Source organism: Microcebus murinus, chromosome 19, assembly GCF_040939455.1.
Source record: "Microcebus murinus isolate Inina chromosome 19, M.murinus_Inina_mat1.0, whole genome shotgun sequence".
Classification (NCBI taxonomy): Eukaryota; Metazoa; Chordata; class Mammalia; order Primates; family Cheirogaleidae; genus Microcebus; species Microcebus murinus.
In genome coordinates, this window is record NC_134122.1 from 41,610,003 (window position 1) to 41,626,026 (window position 16,024).

Here is a 16,024-nt window from a genome sequence, read left to right on the forward strand (position 1 = left end):
CTGTTCAGAAAAATCAGTAATCTTGATTTCTTACATGTTACTTGGAGATTAGAGAATCTCTTTCTATCATTGCTACTTAACAAACATATATATGAGGTGTGTCTGGAAAGTATCCAGCCATGTGATATTAAATATTATATTAAGAATGGCTGGATACTTTCTGGACAGGCCTCATATATTGAACTCCTACTGTGTGCTGGGCACCCTCCTGGGGAGAAGGGGTGCAATGCCACAGGTATATCTCAAAGGTGAAACCAGTTTACATCTAGTTTGAGGCAGAAAAGTCCCAAAGACTATAGGGCAGGTGACAAAGATGTAAAACAACCTGAAGGTAAATACCTATTCAGTCACTTTTATTCATTCATTCATCCGTCTATCCACCATCCATCCATTCGTGTATCAAATATTCTTTGTGTGCTACTATATGCCAAGCATTGTGCAAAGAGGTATTTAAGCTCAGTCTCTAGTGGAAGAGACAAACAGGCAGATGAGAAATTCTAAAGAAGAACAAAAAAAAAGGATAGTCACTAAGACTTGGATCCACTCCAGCAGCCAGGAAGAGATACAATGTTAAAGTCAGCCCCAAAGAATGCTAAGTATTGGCCCAGTGGAGAAGAAGCCTATTTTGGATTAAGATGCCTTTGTTCTCTGATTTTACCTATTCCCCACCTCTCCACACCCTGCAGCTGATGCTGATAAAAGCAATAGTTCCCTGTATCTTAACTTTTCCATTGACTTCAGCTCAAAGTTATAGTGTATTAAGTTTGTTTTTGAACTAAATACAGTGAAATTTTTTCCAGTTCAGAGACAAGGCAAAAAAAAAAAAAATCTTTTACTCTTAAAGATGAAATTTTTTAAATTTCCTAAACCTACATATACATTTACTACCTAAAGATCTTAAGCTAGTCTTTTTACCTGAAATTGTTGCTTTGCTAAGGTTCTTCTTTTTCTTTGCTTTATCATTTCATCCATTTTTACCTTCTGGCTAGAAAGGTAAGCAAGCAAAATGAAACTTAACAAATTTAACAGATACAAGGAAATGTTAAAAAGTGTAAGTCTGAGTACTACATAAGCCCACCTATGTGACATGGGCATAATTTTTGATTCTCCATAAATTCTTAAATACCATGTGATCCATTTAGTAATTGCAATCTGCATGAGTAATTTTTATATGAAAAAAAATCTTAACATAATCTCCTGTTCTTGAACTTTTTAGTCAGTATTTGTACTGAGTTATTGGAATTTACAGGGAAATTCTATTTTAACTTGAGAGAATATAGATTTTATTTCTCTTTTGGTGTGCAGGTTCTACTATTGGGCACCTACAGAATTTTTACCTGCTTTTCCATTCTCCTTCAGAACATAAACTTAGCTAGCTAAGCCTTTCTGGCTCTTTCCAATGGAAATATGACATGACGTCAAAACAAGATGCTGTATTACCTTTTTAGCTGCTATGACAAAAAAAGTTTATCCCATATATAAATAGGAAAATAGACAAAGCTAATTAGAAGGACAATAAAACACATTAAGGAAAGAGACTGAAATCTGGCTCCTACCTTGGGAACAGTTTGGACGCCACAGAGAATATGACAATATTTTTCATCTTTGTTGCAATCCAATCATTCACCCAATGATTCATCACTTCCATGATTATTGCTCTTCATGGCAGAATGTTTATCACTCAGGTAAGACAGGTTCTACCACAAAAAGGTTGACAATTGAGACTCTCCTAAGAAGAGAGTGTTGAATTTGCCTCTAAGGAAAGATAAAGCCATTATAAGATGACTTTACACATAACCCTATTTGCCAGGTAACACAGTCTCTTCTTTCATTGAGCTAGGAGCCAGGTGATCAGAGGTCTAGCTTGGCTCTGCCAGTCACACTGTGGGATTCAGGGATTTCTCTAGATCCCTGGGCACCTCAGTGTGTTTGGCTGCTAACTATGGAGAGGGAATGAATAACTTCCAGGATCCCTCCTCGCTCTTAGGATGTAGGAATCTGTAACAAATGGATGCAAGGATGCAATCCTACAAGGTTAGCATGAAGCCACTGTATTAGGAGAGGCTTCTGCTCAATTATAAAAGGGAAATATTTGTGACTCTCAGACAATGCCACTTTCTAAATACAATTTGTTGTGCTTCTGTGTTTGTTCTGACAAAAGCCTATTTCGGGCAGGATGTTTCTTCTTAAAACTAATGACCAAAAAGAGTTGTTAGCCTCCTTGCTGTTTTCTGCGAATTAAGGCAGTTACATCTAGAATATATTATTTTCACTTCATTTTAAAGGTTGGTTGAGTGGAATGGAAATGACTTCTGAGCAATGGAATCCTAGATCACAGAATCTGGAAGTTTCAAAGAAAACTACAAAGGTTTCCTGGTCTTTTCTGCTACAATTCAAGACCAACGGGAACCTTTGTTGTTTTAAAGTTCTTTAAAATTTTATTTTCCTTAAAGAATCTTAATGTGATGACAGTGTGTCTTTCCATTAATTTTTCATTAGTATTGATCTGTGTCTATATCCCACTGGCCTGGGCCTGAGCAGGGATCTTCTCTTTTAAGGTATTGTACTCTTCACAATCACAGATCTTCCTGGCCTTGTCTATCATTAATAAAATGATTGTCACATGGAAATTTCTTCTGTAGTGACTTCTGCTTTTCTCCAGGGAGTAGTAGTGACTCTCATTCATTCTTCTTTCATTAGTTACTAACCTCTCCCTAAAGGGAAGAGAATTTTATGAGGAAGCAGACCTGGTATGTGACAAGTAAGAAAAAACATAGGCCTGCTTTCTGAGCAAAGGCCCAGGAGGTTGGCCGTCCAAGAAAGACAGCTAACTGTATGAGTTTGTCCACTATAACAAAGGTAAATCCTATTGAGCTTTAAGTCCTTAGGTACTTCTTTTTTCTATGAAAGTAGAAATTAAAAGCCTAAGTGATAGGAAGAAAATAAAAAAAGATCAAATGCTTTTGGCAAGTGGCAGTAGAATATTTATTCTGGATTTTCTTTTTGTAATTAAAGTGCTGTTTTATTTAGATGTTTTTAGGCCTTCAGTGGTTTTGGCATCCAGTGTCTCTGAATTAGGGGGCAGACCCCACACTGATGGAAGTGAAGCTTAAATACATTTATCTGCTCCCTATGAGAAAGAAGATTGTAAAATTGCAAACACAGTATTAGAGATGAAAGCATGCCTCGTTTCTCTGCCCCTCTCCCTCCATGCCAGTGCCGGGCGCTATAGGGCTCACTCACGCTGTGCTGCTGGCTTTGGCCCTGCACCTTCAGGCCTCTGGTTTTTGTGCAAAGAGAAAAAATTCCATGGACATGAAAGAGAGTTGCAAATTCACCAAATTTGTGAGCTGTAACCTTTTCAGTCAGGATTCATGTAAAAAACCAAAAAGTACTCAAGGTGGGAAGTTCATATAGGAATAGGTTACACAGCTGATAAGGGATCTCAGAACCCAAACACAGGACAGTGAGGCAACATAGCAATTAGCGACAGCAGAGAGCCACCTCCGCCCCAGGGCTCAGTGACTGAGCGGAGCCACCAGAGTCCAGGCCCAGCCCAGTCTGCTGATAGCCCAGGAAGCAGCTTCAGGAGGGAACTGGAACCTCTGTGTATTATCTTTGACTGTGGAACAAATCCATCTAAACCTTGAAGCTTCAAACAGCACCATGTACTACCTCATGGCTTCTGTGGGTGAAGGACCTACGCATGGCTTAGCTGGGTGCCCTGGCAGCTCTCCGTTGCTCCAGCCTGTAATTGATGTGTTGGCAAGGCAGGGCTGCAATCGCCCGAAGGCCCAACCGGTGTGGGCTGCTCACTCAAGCGATTGCTAGCAGGTCTCAGCTCCTCACTGGTGGCTGCACAGAGGCATTCCTCAATTTCTTTCCACGTCAGGGAGGTCACAAAATCAGAACTGGCTTCATCAGAGCAAACAGGTGAGAAGGGAAGAAAGTGTGGGAACAAGACAGAAGTCATGGTCTTTTTTCCACCTAATCTTGGAAGTGACGTCCCATCATTCTTGCCATGTTCTGTTCATTAGAAGAGGTGCAACTCACTCTCAAGGAAAAGGGGCCACAGTAGGGGTTGAACACCAGGAGCGGGGAGTCCTTGGGAGCCATGGCCAAAGCTGTCTACCATGCAAGGAAACACAGACACTGCCAAGGACAGCCCAGAAACAGAAAGAGAGCAGAGAAGAATGACTTCTCCCTTTCTCTCACCCTCTAGTCTTCTCCTAGGACCCCAGATAGCAGAGAGGTCTTGCAAATGTAGTTCTATGTGCTACTGCAAGGGCAGGGGATGGGTCTGAGAGCAGACTGGCTACTCACCAGCATAATATCCTTTTACATCTTCTTATGTGACTGGACAAATGACACAAGGGGATTTTAATTTAATCTAAAAAGAACTATTTCAGCTGGTCTTATGGTAGTGGGTTATCAGAACTTGTTAACATTAGCGTCACAAAGGTGATATAAACCCACACACACACTGCTAAATTTGACTGGTTTAAAAAGAAATAATGAGAACTATTTTGTGGTAATTATAGCTTTTTCTAGGATCAAAAGATATTATGTTTGCTCTCTTATGAGGAGGCTCTGTGCTATCTTCCAACCTTACACACACACACACACTCACACTTAATTCTTGCCCACATGGTGGAGTTTTCTTACTTGAATGGGGGACAGAAAAACATACCAGCTCCTCCACAGCTGTACCCCAGAGAGGACACCTTTAACTGAATATGATTAACTGTGACTCTCCAAAATGCATTTGATCATCAAGGAAGGCCTTGGGATGTCTGGTTAACACCACACCTGAGAAAGCAGGTAATCTGTGAGTCCATTGTGACTTCTATTTTTTGAAAACTTTGGTAGGATTTTTACAATAAATCAATACTCTAATTTTGATTTACTCCCCTTCTCTATAAGTGACCACACATAATTTCTAGAGTACAGCAAGAAAGGTAACAGTAGGCAATGTCCAGGTGGCACTTGAGTTATTATAAAATACCTGCTAGCAGATTGTATTTTCCAAAGATGGGTGTAGCAGTATCTTCCATCCCACATGTTCTAGGACCTTGCCATACCCTTATTAAGAGATGGCATTGATAGCCACTCCTCTTAAATGTAGGTAGGTGTTTTTGACTGACAGACCTGGTAAAATATGACAAAAGTGATGCTCTATAACATCTAAGGCTAGATCATAAAAATGCCATGAACTTGCACCGCGTTCTCTTGCTTCACTCCATATTAGAATCCAACTTCCATGCTGTGAGGAGCCCAGGCAGCTCTAGAGAGGTCAATATGGTTGGAAATGGAGGCCTCTGGCCTCAAACCCCAATTTCACCCAGCTAATAGCCGAAACCAAGTAGTTAGTTATACGAATGAACCACGCTGAAAATGTATTCTTGTCCCCGGTTGAGCTTCTCCAGATGATGCCACTTGAAGCAGATAAACTGTCCCCACTGAGCCCTATCCAAATTGCAGATTTGTGCACAAAATAAATGGTTTTTGTTTTCATTCACTATGCTTTCAGGTGGTTTATTACACAGGCAATAGAAAACTATAATATACCCTTTAGGGACTCCTCCCCAAAATCCCCCCAAAAGTGGCAAAGTACATCAGTCAGGAATAAAATTGTCTAGAAGTCACATAAAACCTGACATAAGAATGGCTTACACAAACAGGGATTTCATTTGCCCACTTAACAGGAAGACAGAAGGTAGAATGCTACCGGCATTGGTTTAGATGCTTACCTCTATCAGAGCAATTGCCTCTGAACTTCTCTTGGACTTCCCTGCATGCTTCTTGCCTCAGTACAGCAGGTAGGGCCATCCTGGCTCCAGGCACAATGTCTATGTGGCAGGTACGATGAAGATGAAAGGGAAAGAAGCCCAGTGAGGCCTATTTACTTTTGTATCCCTCCCCTCGAGCTCTCGCAGCCTGTGGGTGGGTCATAGCTGTGCCTCCAGCCAGAAGAAGGGCATACAGAATGAGTATTTGCCTTTGTACCCACTGCAGCCAGGGGTGACAGGGAGCAGGGGGTTGGGCTGGGCTCTGGAGGCACCAAGGAAAGTGTACTCAGTACTTTGCAAGGACTGGGGTACCCACATGAGATGAGGAGGTTTCCAGTGTGAAGCAACAAGGCTCCAGAAAAAAAGATTAAGATAAATGAGTAGAAGTCAGGCTAGTCTTAACAGTCCAGAAAAAAAAATACAACTTAGATTTGGTTGTCACACATTTCATAATTTTGAAAATTGGCAAAACTCCCTATCCATATGACTAACTTAGACATTTCCTTCAATTCTTCAATACCTCTTTGCAGAATTTCCCTAATTTCCCTCCAGTGCCTGGCCCCTCCTTGAATTCCAGTTCCACATTAGCCAGAGTTTCAAGTCAGTCAGCCTCCCACTACTTCCAAACCAGCATGTGTGTCTGACATTGGCTTTGACCTCTAAACCAGTGTCCTGTCTGTCTTCCCATTAATGCTAAATATCAGTCATCTTTTAGCTGTCTCTCTGCCTTTCCCAGTTCCTCTGTGTTCCACCTTGTGAGTGCTCTGGCCTCTCTTCTGCTTGTCTATTTCCTTTGCCATTGACTAGTTTTGGCTCCTGTTATCTTTGTCTAGAGCTAGTGCACTAAACTCCTTATCGCCTTTTTTTTTTAACCTTTGTTCTCTTTTCCTTCTAATCCATCCTATACTCAGTTGGGACATTAGGAATGACTTTTATATGGTTTGATATAGTTTTGTAATTTTCTAGGAAGATTATGTGGGCTACACTGAGTGGTTTCTCCAGCAATATTGTCTGCCCTTTTGTAAGTAAACACATCGTTTGCTCATCAAAGGGTCTTGGGCCAGAGCCTAAGGGTACAACAGTGGGCTCAGCTTTAATACCTCAAAGACACAGGATGCAGAGAGGCTGATTAGATCTTACCAATGAAATACCTTCCCAACTTGCAAGAGCATAGAAAGGAAATTCTGTCGTTGCCAACATGTACAGATAGTATGACCTTTCACATAAAAAAAAAAGAAAAACAACAGCAACAACAACTGAATCCTCACTTGTAACCATTCTTCAAATTGTCTTCTGTCATGTTAGTAGGAGAGTCTTGCTCAGATGTGCATTTCCCTGCTGAATTGTCCAATGAGCCTCATGTTTACTTCAGTCTCTGAGCACATGGAATCATTTTCCCCTCACCCCAGACTGATCAATTTGAACAAATAGAAGCAGCTCAGCTTGACGTGCAATTTTACCAGATTAAACTCGATAACAGCTCTCTCCTTGCAACTTCTCTGCTCAAAAATCTTTACTGGCACCTCCTCCCCTGCCAGCTTTATTTCCTGCTTTTCTCTCCCTAAGGGGCCAAGGCTGAATCTTCCATGCCATCTCTCCGTGGTCCAACTGCACACTCTCTGCCAGCCCAGGCTGCCTGTGACTTTCTGCCCTCTGATGTTTGCACAGTCTACTGCTTCCACTCCAATCACTCTCTCCCCCTTAACAAAATCCAGTTCAAAAAAATGTGAGATGTCACAGAAGGTGTACACATTTGAGTAATTAATTTTTTTTAAAAAAAATCACTGTATCTTTATAGTATGGGTTTTAACATGTCTTGTATAAATTTGGCACTGAGTGAATATTTGTTGAAAAAAAATAAACTGAGGGTCCTTCATCTATCAGCTATTTCCCAAATAGACAGGTCTAATTTAGAAGATTCTTGTAATGATTACCTGGTTAATTAATTGTCCTGTGTAGTCTGTGATACTGCCACCTGCCACTTTTTACACTAGCATTTGTCCTGTATTACCATTTATAATGATCTCACCAACATACACTACTGACTGAGCACCCATGTGCTAATTTCCCCACTGCTACACCCTACTACATGCAAACTCATTTTATATCTCTTGCAGCTCCTGTAGTGCTTGTTATAACACCAAAACAGAGGTGAAATGCAAGGGGAAGTTTGGAAGGAGGTATCTACATATATAGATCATTTCAGTTTTGCCTACTGCGTGGAAGACTTTTATACATTGGGTTCCTCTAAGTTCTACTCTTGGCCCTGATCTGTTCAACTTACCAATGTGGATGCACTCAGCCAATTAATTCTGCTTATTCACCTCTTGTTTGCAGGTAGGAAAAGCAAAGGTTTAGTCTTAGGCCTATTTGTTATCATGAGATATTAGATGCAATGTTCATTCCCTTCTGCAGTTTCTCTGCCTTGTATCAGCAGCTAGTAGAAGACTCCCATCTCTCCCTATTTCAAAGCATGACCTTCCATTTCAATATGTTTCAAAGTTCCTAAGGAATCCTCTACTTCTAAATTTGAGTGCAAATTCACAAGGTCCCTAAGCTCCACCCTTCCTCACGTCTGTGTACTCACACTGCCCTATGTTGAGATTTCTACACTGTCTTGTCATTTAGGAAGGTTTTCCAAGCCCAGGAAGGTTAATTTCAGAACACAAAGCCACAGGCTTACCACATTTAATTACTTTACATACACCTACTAAAAAAAAAAAAAAAAAAAAATGTCCTGCACTCTCCCTAGAAAGATGGTAGTGATTCCTCCACATAAGGATACAGAGCATGGAGCCTAGCAGAAAGCTTAAACATTCTGGAAAACAATGTCTACTGCTGATAGAGTCTTGGTTTACCTTTTTCAGACTCTGTTCTTGTTCTATAACTAGAGAATTCTAGTGGCTGCTGCCCTACGGAGCACTCCTGGAGATTAGTAAGTAGATTTTAGTTGAATCTTTGAATTCTTCACATTTGGTGTGTATTAAATATTACTGGCACTAATCAGCTACATAATTTAGTCTCTGTGAGACTTCCATTTAATTCATGAACATATTAATATTTCCCATTATCCCTTGGTTTGTTTTTTTTTCCACCTTTCTTCTTATATCTCAGATTAGCACAATTACCATAACAGAAATTAAATGATATAATGTCAGGACTACTGTTAATAGAAAATCAAGTAATGTTAACTTTAAATATTTTTTCCAATAAATTTAAGAGGTAACACAATCTTTTATAATCGGAAAACATATAAATATTTTATGTTGATATTTTATCCCTGTTAAGGTTAATATCATTTCATTCCTGAGTCTATATTCTTTTAATTTGATACCTAAGGCTCTGCAGCACTTACTTTTCTTAACAGCACTCAGCTCAATGCCAGCTGTATAAAAAAAAAAAATCTGGCACCTTGAAAGAACACAGTCATGATTTATTGAATGAAGAAAATAGTGCATGAATGAAAAAACAAATGCAAAAACCGGGCTCTGTGTGTCTGTGTATAATTTTTGTCATATGAAGCCTAACATCAGGTCACATGAAGTATATTTTTTTTAAAGTTCTCTTTGATAATAATTTGGAGCAATACTGATCAGCTGTCGAAGCTTTCACAGTTGGGGTTAAGAGTTAGGTCTAGTACACAGAAATGTTTTAAATTCAAAATCAGTAAGCACTCTCTTAAAATGAGAATACTTCTTTGATGCTCTTTGCAGTTCCCAGTTAAAGAAACTGAGACCCTGAGAAATGGCACAGTTTTCTCAAAGGCACACGGTTAGGCAAGGTCATGGATCGTAGGCTTTTGACTCCGCTGGCAGTCTCTAACCTATAAAGTTTCTCTCCACCCCCAGCCCATCTGCTGATTCCGGGCATGGCATCTGTATTCGATCCAGCCTCTCAGAGCATATCAACTGTACGCCAATTGGATATATGTACAAAGAGAGCAGAAAACTCTTTTTCCAGGCAGCTGGAAAGTTTCACTTGGAATTTATTTTTAGCATCATGTGTGCGCTCAGAAGCAACCATAGCAACAAAGGCACCTGGGAAAACCTGCGAGAGACACTCGGAGGGAAAAGTGAATAACACCAGAGAGAGACTGCTTTATCTCCACCCGGAATCAATGACAGGGTGGACATGCCCCTGCCACTAGGAAAGCCAGGAAAAGGAGTAAACTCAGAATCAGCAGGACTCACCTCCACTTAGGCAATATGTGGCTGATGAGGTCCTCTTTGTAAAGCTGTCTTCCCTTACCTTCCTGTCCTCCCTTCCCTGGCTCCAGTACAATGTGTTAATAGAACTGAGCATGTTGCCACCCACTTCAAGGTCTGATCTTGTGTCATGTTTTGTTTACTACAGTCCTTCATGAAACTTCAAAACTATATAGCCACAAGAGAGGAAATGAACCCTTTAAGACCCCAGCTACCATGCAGTGAATGGCTTCAAAGGCATTCAGTAGTCTTTGTCATCTCAGCAAGGACGAAATCAGAAGCTCAACCTCCTTTCTCTCAAAGAGCAGGTGAAAGGAAGCCTGAGAATAGGGTGGAGAACGAGTGACAGCACCAGCCGGGGAGGAGCCGAGCTGGCTACGAGAGACTGTGCAGCATCTGGTGAAGACTAGAGCTCAAGCTAACTTATACACCTCTCCTTCCCCATGCCAAACTTTTCCATAGTGGAAGAGGACATTTACTCATGGTAATTCAGGGCCAATTCAGGAAACTCTTTCATTTCTGAACTTCTTGGTCAAGTTCTCTGAACACTGGCAGACCCAGCTGGTGTTTTATGCAGATCACAGTTTGCATGTTTGGGACAAGACTCTCAGCTTTCTGACCTTCCCACTCAAGACCCACCACTGTGCCATTCCTCCTCCAATATTTTGCAAAAATGCAGTCCTCTCCCTTATGCTTGTTGGGAAGATATCTGCACTGAACGTATCTCATGTTCACGTTTATGAAAGGGTTGACCCGGTGAAATAAGATATGCTTCAGCTCAGTCTTGATCATTTAGAACTTTTCTAAAGTCACCATGAAAATGCACCCAGGCAGAGAAATATTTCATTTCTCATTCATTTTTCTGAAGTCAGCATTTTCATGATGACTTTAGAAAATCTTGAATGCTTCTAATTAAATTTGGTCCATTTCCAAAGTATATAAAGATATGTATTGAATTGAAAGTGTGGTTCAATGTTATTTTGAAACATGATAGTGACTGATAAAATGTTTGTCATGGTCATATCTTCTATAATTTTAAACACATTTCAATAAAATTCAAAGTTCCAAGATGCTATCACTACGCAGAGCCCATATACAGTCCTCTCATTCAATCACATTCAAGATCTAGGACATTGTGGTTCACACTGAAGTATTTAATAAATAATAAATAGAGCAGGAAAAGAAAACCATCATTATAATCACATGGCTGGAAGGACCTCTATTGATCTTTCTTCCCCACAAAACCACATAAATATATAATGGTGTTATTGAACTAGTTTCCACCAAGCAAATGAACTATGGCATTTCTAAGGGATATCCATGTTATTATGGAACAAAATCCTAAAGATAAAATAAGAACACAGTCTCTTATTCAACCCCAACCTGAGAAAGATTGAGGGGGAGATATTCAATTTAATTTCTACTTTCTATTCCTAAAAAATTCTGTGAAGCATCACAGATTCCCAGAGGTGGAGGAAGAAAGAAAAAGAAAGAAAGAAAGAAAGAAAGAAAGAAAGAAAGAAAGAAAGAAAGAAAGAAAGAAAGAAAGAAAGAAAGAAAGAAAGAAAGAAAGAAAGAAAGAAAGAAAGAAAAAAAAGAAATGATTCATCATAGCTTTGTGTTTTTTTTCCCATAAACTTCTAGCCATAATCATACTAGGATAAGTCAATCGTTCCTTTAAATTGACTTTAGTAGTTCCTACTAAAGTCAAGCCCAGACATAGAATAAAGAATGGCTCTGGGAAAAAATATTTAGTACAAAGAAGCTGCTGCAAACTTAGGAACAAGAGCCCGTTTCCGTGGGCATTCACTCCCCAGTGTCACCGGTGTTCTGAAGAACTGTCATTTGCAGAGGCTACATCCCAGGTGCACATGAGGGACAGCAGGCAGTAAGGCTGGCAGTAAAATATAAGCATTCAGAAGAGGTTCTATATCAGTAGGAATGACGCAAGACATGGTTTCAAGAGAGGAGGCTGTTGTTAATTTAGAGTATTTGCAATATATCCATTAGAAAGGAAAGCTGTGAATAGAAAATAAATTCCCCTGTGTATTGCTGATTGAGAAATGGCCACCATATAATCTCTCCAGGAATGTGATGAGACTGCATTTCAAGTTTTACTGCTCTCTCTGCCAAAGATGAAAGCCTCCTTTTTAACTGATTTTTCCTCAAAATAGATAATAGACAACTTTGAATTCTACATAAACTAATTATGGAGATGCATTTTTAAAAAGCTGTTGCAATATCTTCAGATCAATTCTAAGTGAACAAATAGGACAGAGTGATATTTGCACAGCCATGTGACATACGGGCAGCTGGGACCAGCCTCAGCATCTGCTGCACAGTGCTGCACAGTGAGACAGAACCTACCTAGCTTCCTAAACTTTAGACATTAAGAAGGAAAATAAAACAGCAGTCCAAGTTGAGAACATGAAGACATACCACAAGAAAATATATCTTGCTCTTAAATGTCCTCCATGAATAGAGCATATGATTGATCTAGGAAAAGACTGTGCTGGAGAAAAGAAACAAAGAAAGAAAGAAATGAACTAGAAGATTTTTCCAAAACCTGCAGTCCACCAGCACTTCCCCTAAATTCAAGGGCTGTCCACTTGCTTTTGCTATCTCAATTTCTGCCCTAGACAAAGAAGCCCAGAAGGAAATTCATTTTGCGAAACACATCATGGTTCATTTCGTCTTTGCAAGGACTTATAAAAAGAGAAAGAGACATTATTTTCATGTAATTGTAGGTAGCATGACATAGTTGAACATGCATGAGAATTGCAGTCAGTGAATCTGGACAGAAGGCCAGATAGGACACTTAAACCCTTTGAGAAGGGCACTAATAATTCCTACACAATGGGGATAACTTGAGAATTAAAGCTCCTAGCACCTGTGAAAATGCTATGCAAATATTGATCTAGAAAGGACCATGGGAAATCATCCTAGACTCTCCTCTAGTTCTCGGCAGAATCACATCTCAGTTTCCCTGGACTGAGTTAAACGAGTCCAGAGAAGGATCTAAAATGGAAAGTTCTTGATAACATTCCAAGTACGATATATGCAAATCCTCTTATCATAGCTAAAGTCCCTATTGCTTTCTACTTATCTCAGTGAAGATGGAAACGGTACCATGTAATTAATGACTTTTGTTTTCATGAAGCCGGTAGTATCACTCTCAGACATTTCTTTTAGAGACAGGATCCTGCCAAAATTTTAACTCTTCCTCAAAACCATGCGTGGAGGTATGTGCTACACGCCCTCCAATCTCTCTAGCTCATTTTTTCCTGGACCCAGAATTCTGTCTGCATGGATTCAGGTGCAGTACCTCTTGGTTCTCACATGGGATTTTCTCGGCCTTTTGACATCATCCCCTTATCTACTGTTACCCCTCCATCTTTTCCTACCATTTATGTATGTAGTTGTTTTCTCTTGTAATTACACATTTTTCTCTGTCCTTGATGTACTTTTCTTAGTTCAAGTTGCTAGTTTACCAAAGGACACACTAAATTTCTATATTCCAATGTCTATGTCCCACCTATCTTAGTGTGTTAACTGCAACACTAATGAAGGAGGCTCTCATTCCATTATCCAGGGCTTACACAGTACTAGGTCTAGAAGCAAAATCCTCTGAGCAGTGGCTGTTATGCAATTTTAAGTTGGTATTGCTATTTTGAAAACGCCCCTCTTGTATATGAATCTCCCATGACGTGTATGGTCACATAATAGCTATGAAACTTAGCTCATGTAGTCCTAATATTTTAGTATAATATTATACATAGACCAGAATAAATGTCTCTGTGAGTTTATATACCAGTGGTTTTCTGGAGTTCTCTCTGGCTTATTTTCATCTGAGAAGAGGACTTGATTGGTATGACCAGGTTTGTGCTTCTTAAAGTCATGTTGGTGGCTAACCAGGACTTTTGTCCTCTTCAAGGCAATTTCAAAATGAGTTTTTTCTGGGATATAAGTCAAATAGCTAATCTGCATTGAATAAAATACTTTCAATACTGACTCTTAAGGGATGATACTTTGTTTTGAACTGACCCTTTGCTCACTTCCAGAAAGAAAAGAGTGTGACTTAGGCAGAAACAGACATCTCTCCTAAGAACTGGTACCTTTCAGCAATGAGCTGGTCATTGTAGTCCCTTATGGTGAGAACAGAGGAAATGTATTCTTTCCCCATCCCTCCCCTCCATACCTTCTAACTACTCCAGAATTGTTAACAGATGAAATAAACTTTGATTTATTAACTCAGGGAAAGCCACATATTCTGAATGAAAAGAAGAAAAGTAGCTTTAGGTAACACAGGGGAAACATTCTGAATCAGCACTGGCTTGGTAGTTTGGCCGTCTGCAGTGCTGACTGATGCCTTTTGCATGTTTTCAAATCAACTCAACAGTAATAATAGGAGAGGTAACAGTATAGCTTATTTTAAAAGAGCTACTTACTAAATGACCTAAGATTTCCCACTCAGGTCTAAGTTCTTGATCTAACACTTTGAAACACAGAAGGAGAAGGTGTACAAAACCCCCATTTCACCCAACTTTGGTGGGTCTTTTGTAGCACTCATATAGTCTCTTCTTCAAAAATGCTTCCTACAACCCACATTAAAATTATCAATATATCTGGAGAGGCATTTTCCTGCATATTACAATTTATTTCCTCTAGGACAATTGCTTTTTTGAAAATGAACACAAAAATCACATTTTTCCAACTTTAAGATTCATTCTAACTACTATACCCTTCTATAGCATTGAGACCAGAGCTTCTTCCTACCAAAATGTTATTTTTAATACAATGCATTGCGTGTATGAAGCAACTCTCAGTAGAGAAGCAATTTCTATAAAATAACCTCATTGTGTCCCACATAGATTCAAGGATGTAAATGAAGTTCAGGAGGATAAAAAGGAGAATTCTTTTTTTTGTGAATGAATAACTTGAGACATTGAAGGTTGAATTAGCACGTCTTAAATTGACCCATTCAATAAATAGTGAACATTTAATATGTATTAAATAATATGGGAAACTGCATACAAAGAAACTGCATGACACACCCCCTTCCTTCAGGAGCTTGCATTTATGTTGGAAGGTGGCAAGACTAGCATGCATAAACAAGAAAAAGAGCGTATATGCCACAGAATCTAATCTTATGAGTGAGAATGAAAGTGATATAGACATATGGTAAAGCTGGTTATTACACGTGCAGGGATGGAGAGATTGAAATGGTCCCTATGATTCTGTAATTCTATTAGGCACTGGTCACAATGGGCCAGATCCTATGGGTAGAGCTTGAAACAAAGCTGCAATATTCCTGCTCCTGGATTTATCATGCCTGTCTGCCTATTCCTATACACTTTCAGGACCCCTGACCCTGTGCAGCAAGTTTATACTGAGTAACTGGACTTTAGGAAAGGAGTTATGGGATTCACAAGCTCAAGCGTCCAGGGAAGCCAGATCTGTGACCTGAAAGCCCAAGTCCTGTCTGTAGGAGGCTGTGTTTTCTTACCTTTTGTTGATGGAGGTCATGTTGCCTAGTGCTACCCAAACTCTCCATTTTTCAAGACAAGCTATAAGCACCAATTTTTATGTGAAATCTTATGATTCTTAAGTGTTATCTGCCAATTTGTGACTTTGTGACCTCTGGTTTGGATAGTCTCAGTGTTTTATGGTAGCATATATTAGACTGAGATCTCAGAGTGAACATATATGGTTTAGCGACTGACGGTATCTCAGGTTGTAAACCTTTATCCCCCTGGACAATTACATTGATAGGAGCTCATCAGTAAGTGACTGTGAAGGAATGGTCTGCCTGACTCAGTCTGCCCTCACGTATCCTCAGAGGCTTTTGTGGTTCAGCTTCTACTGAGTTTAAGAATATGCTAAATAATCAAACTGCTGCTTAGCCAACAGCTATAACTCCTCATAATGGACAGAACAGAACGGTCTAAGACACAAATAACCTCAAGTTAGAGATTTTTGCTTTCCCAAAGGCAGGCACATGCCAAGTCACATTGCATTAATAACAACAGA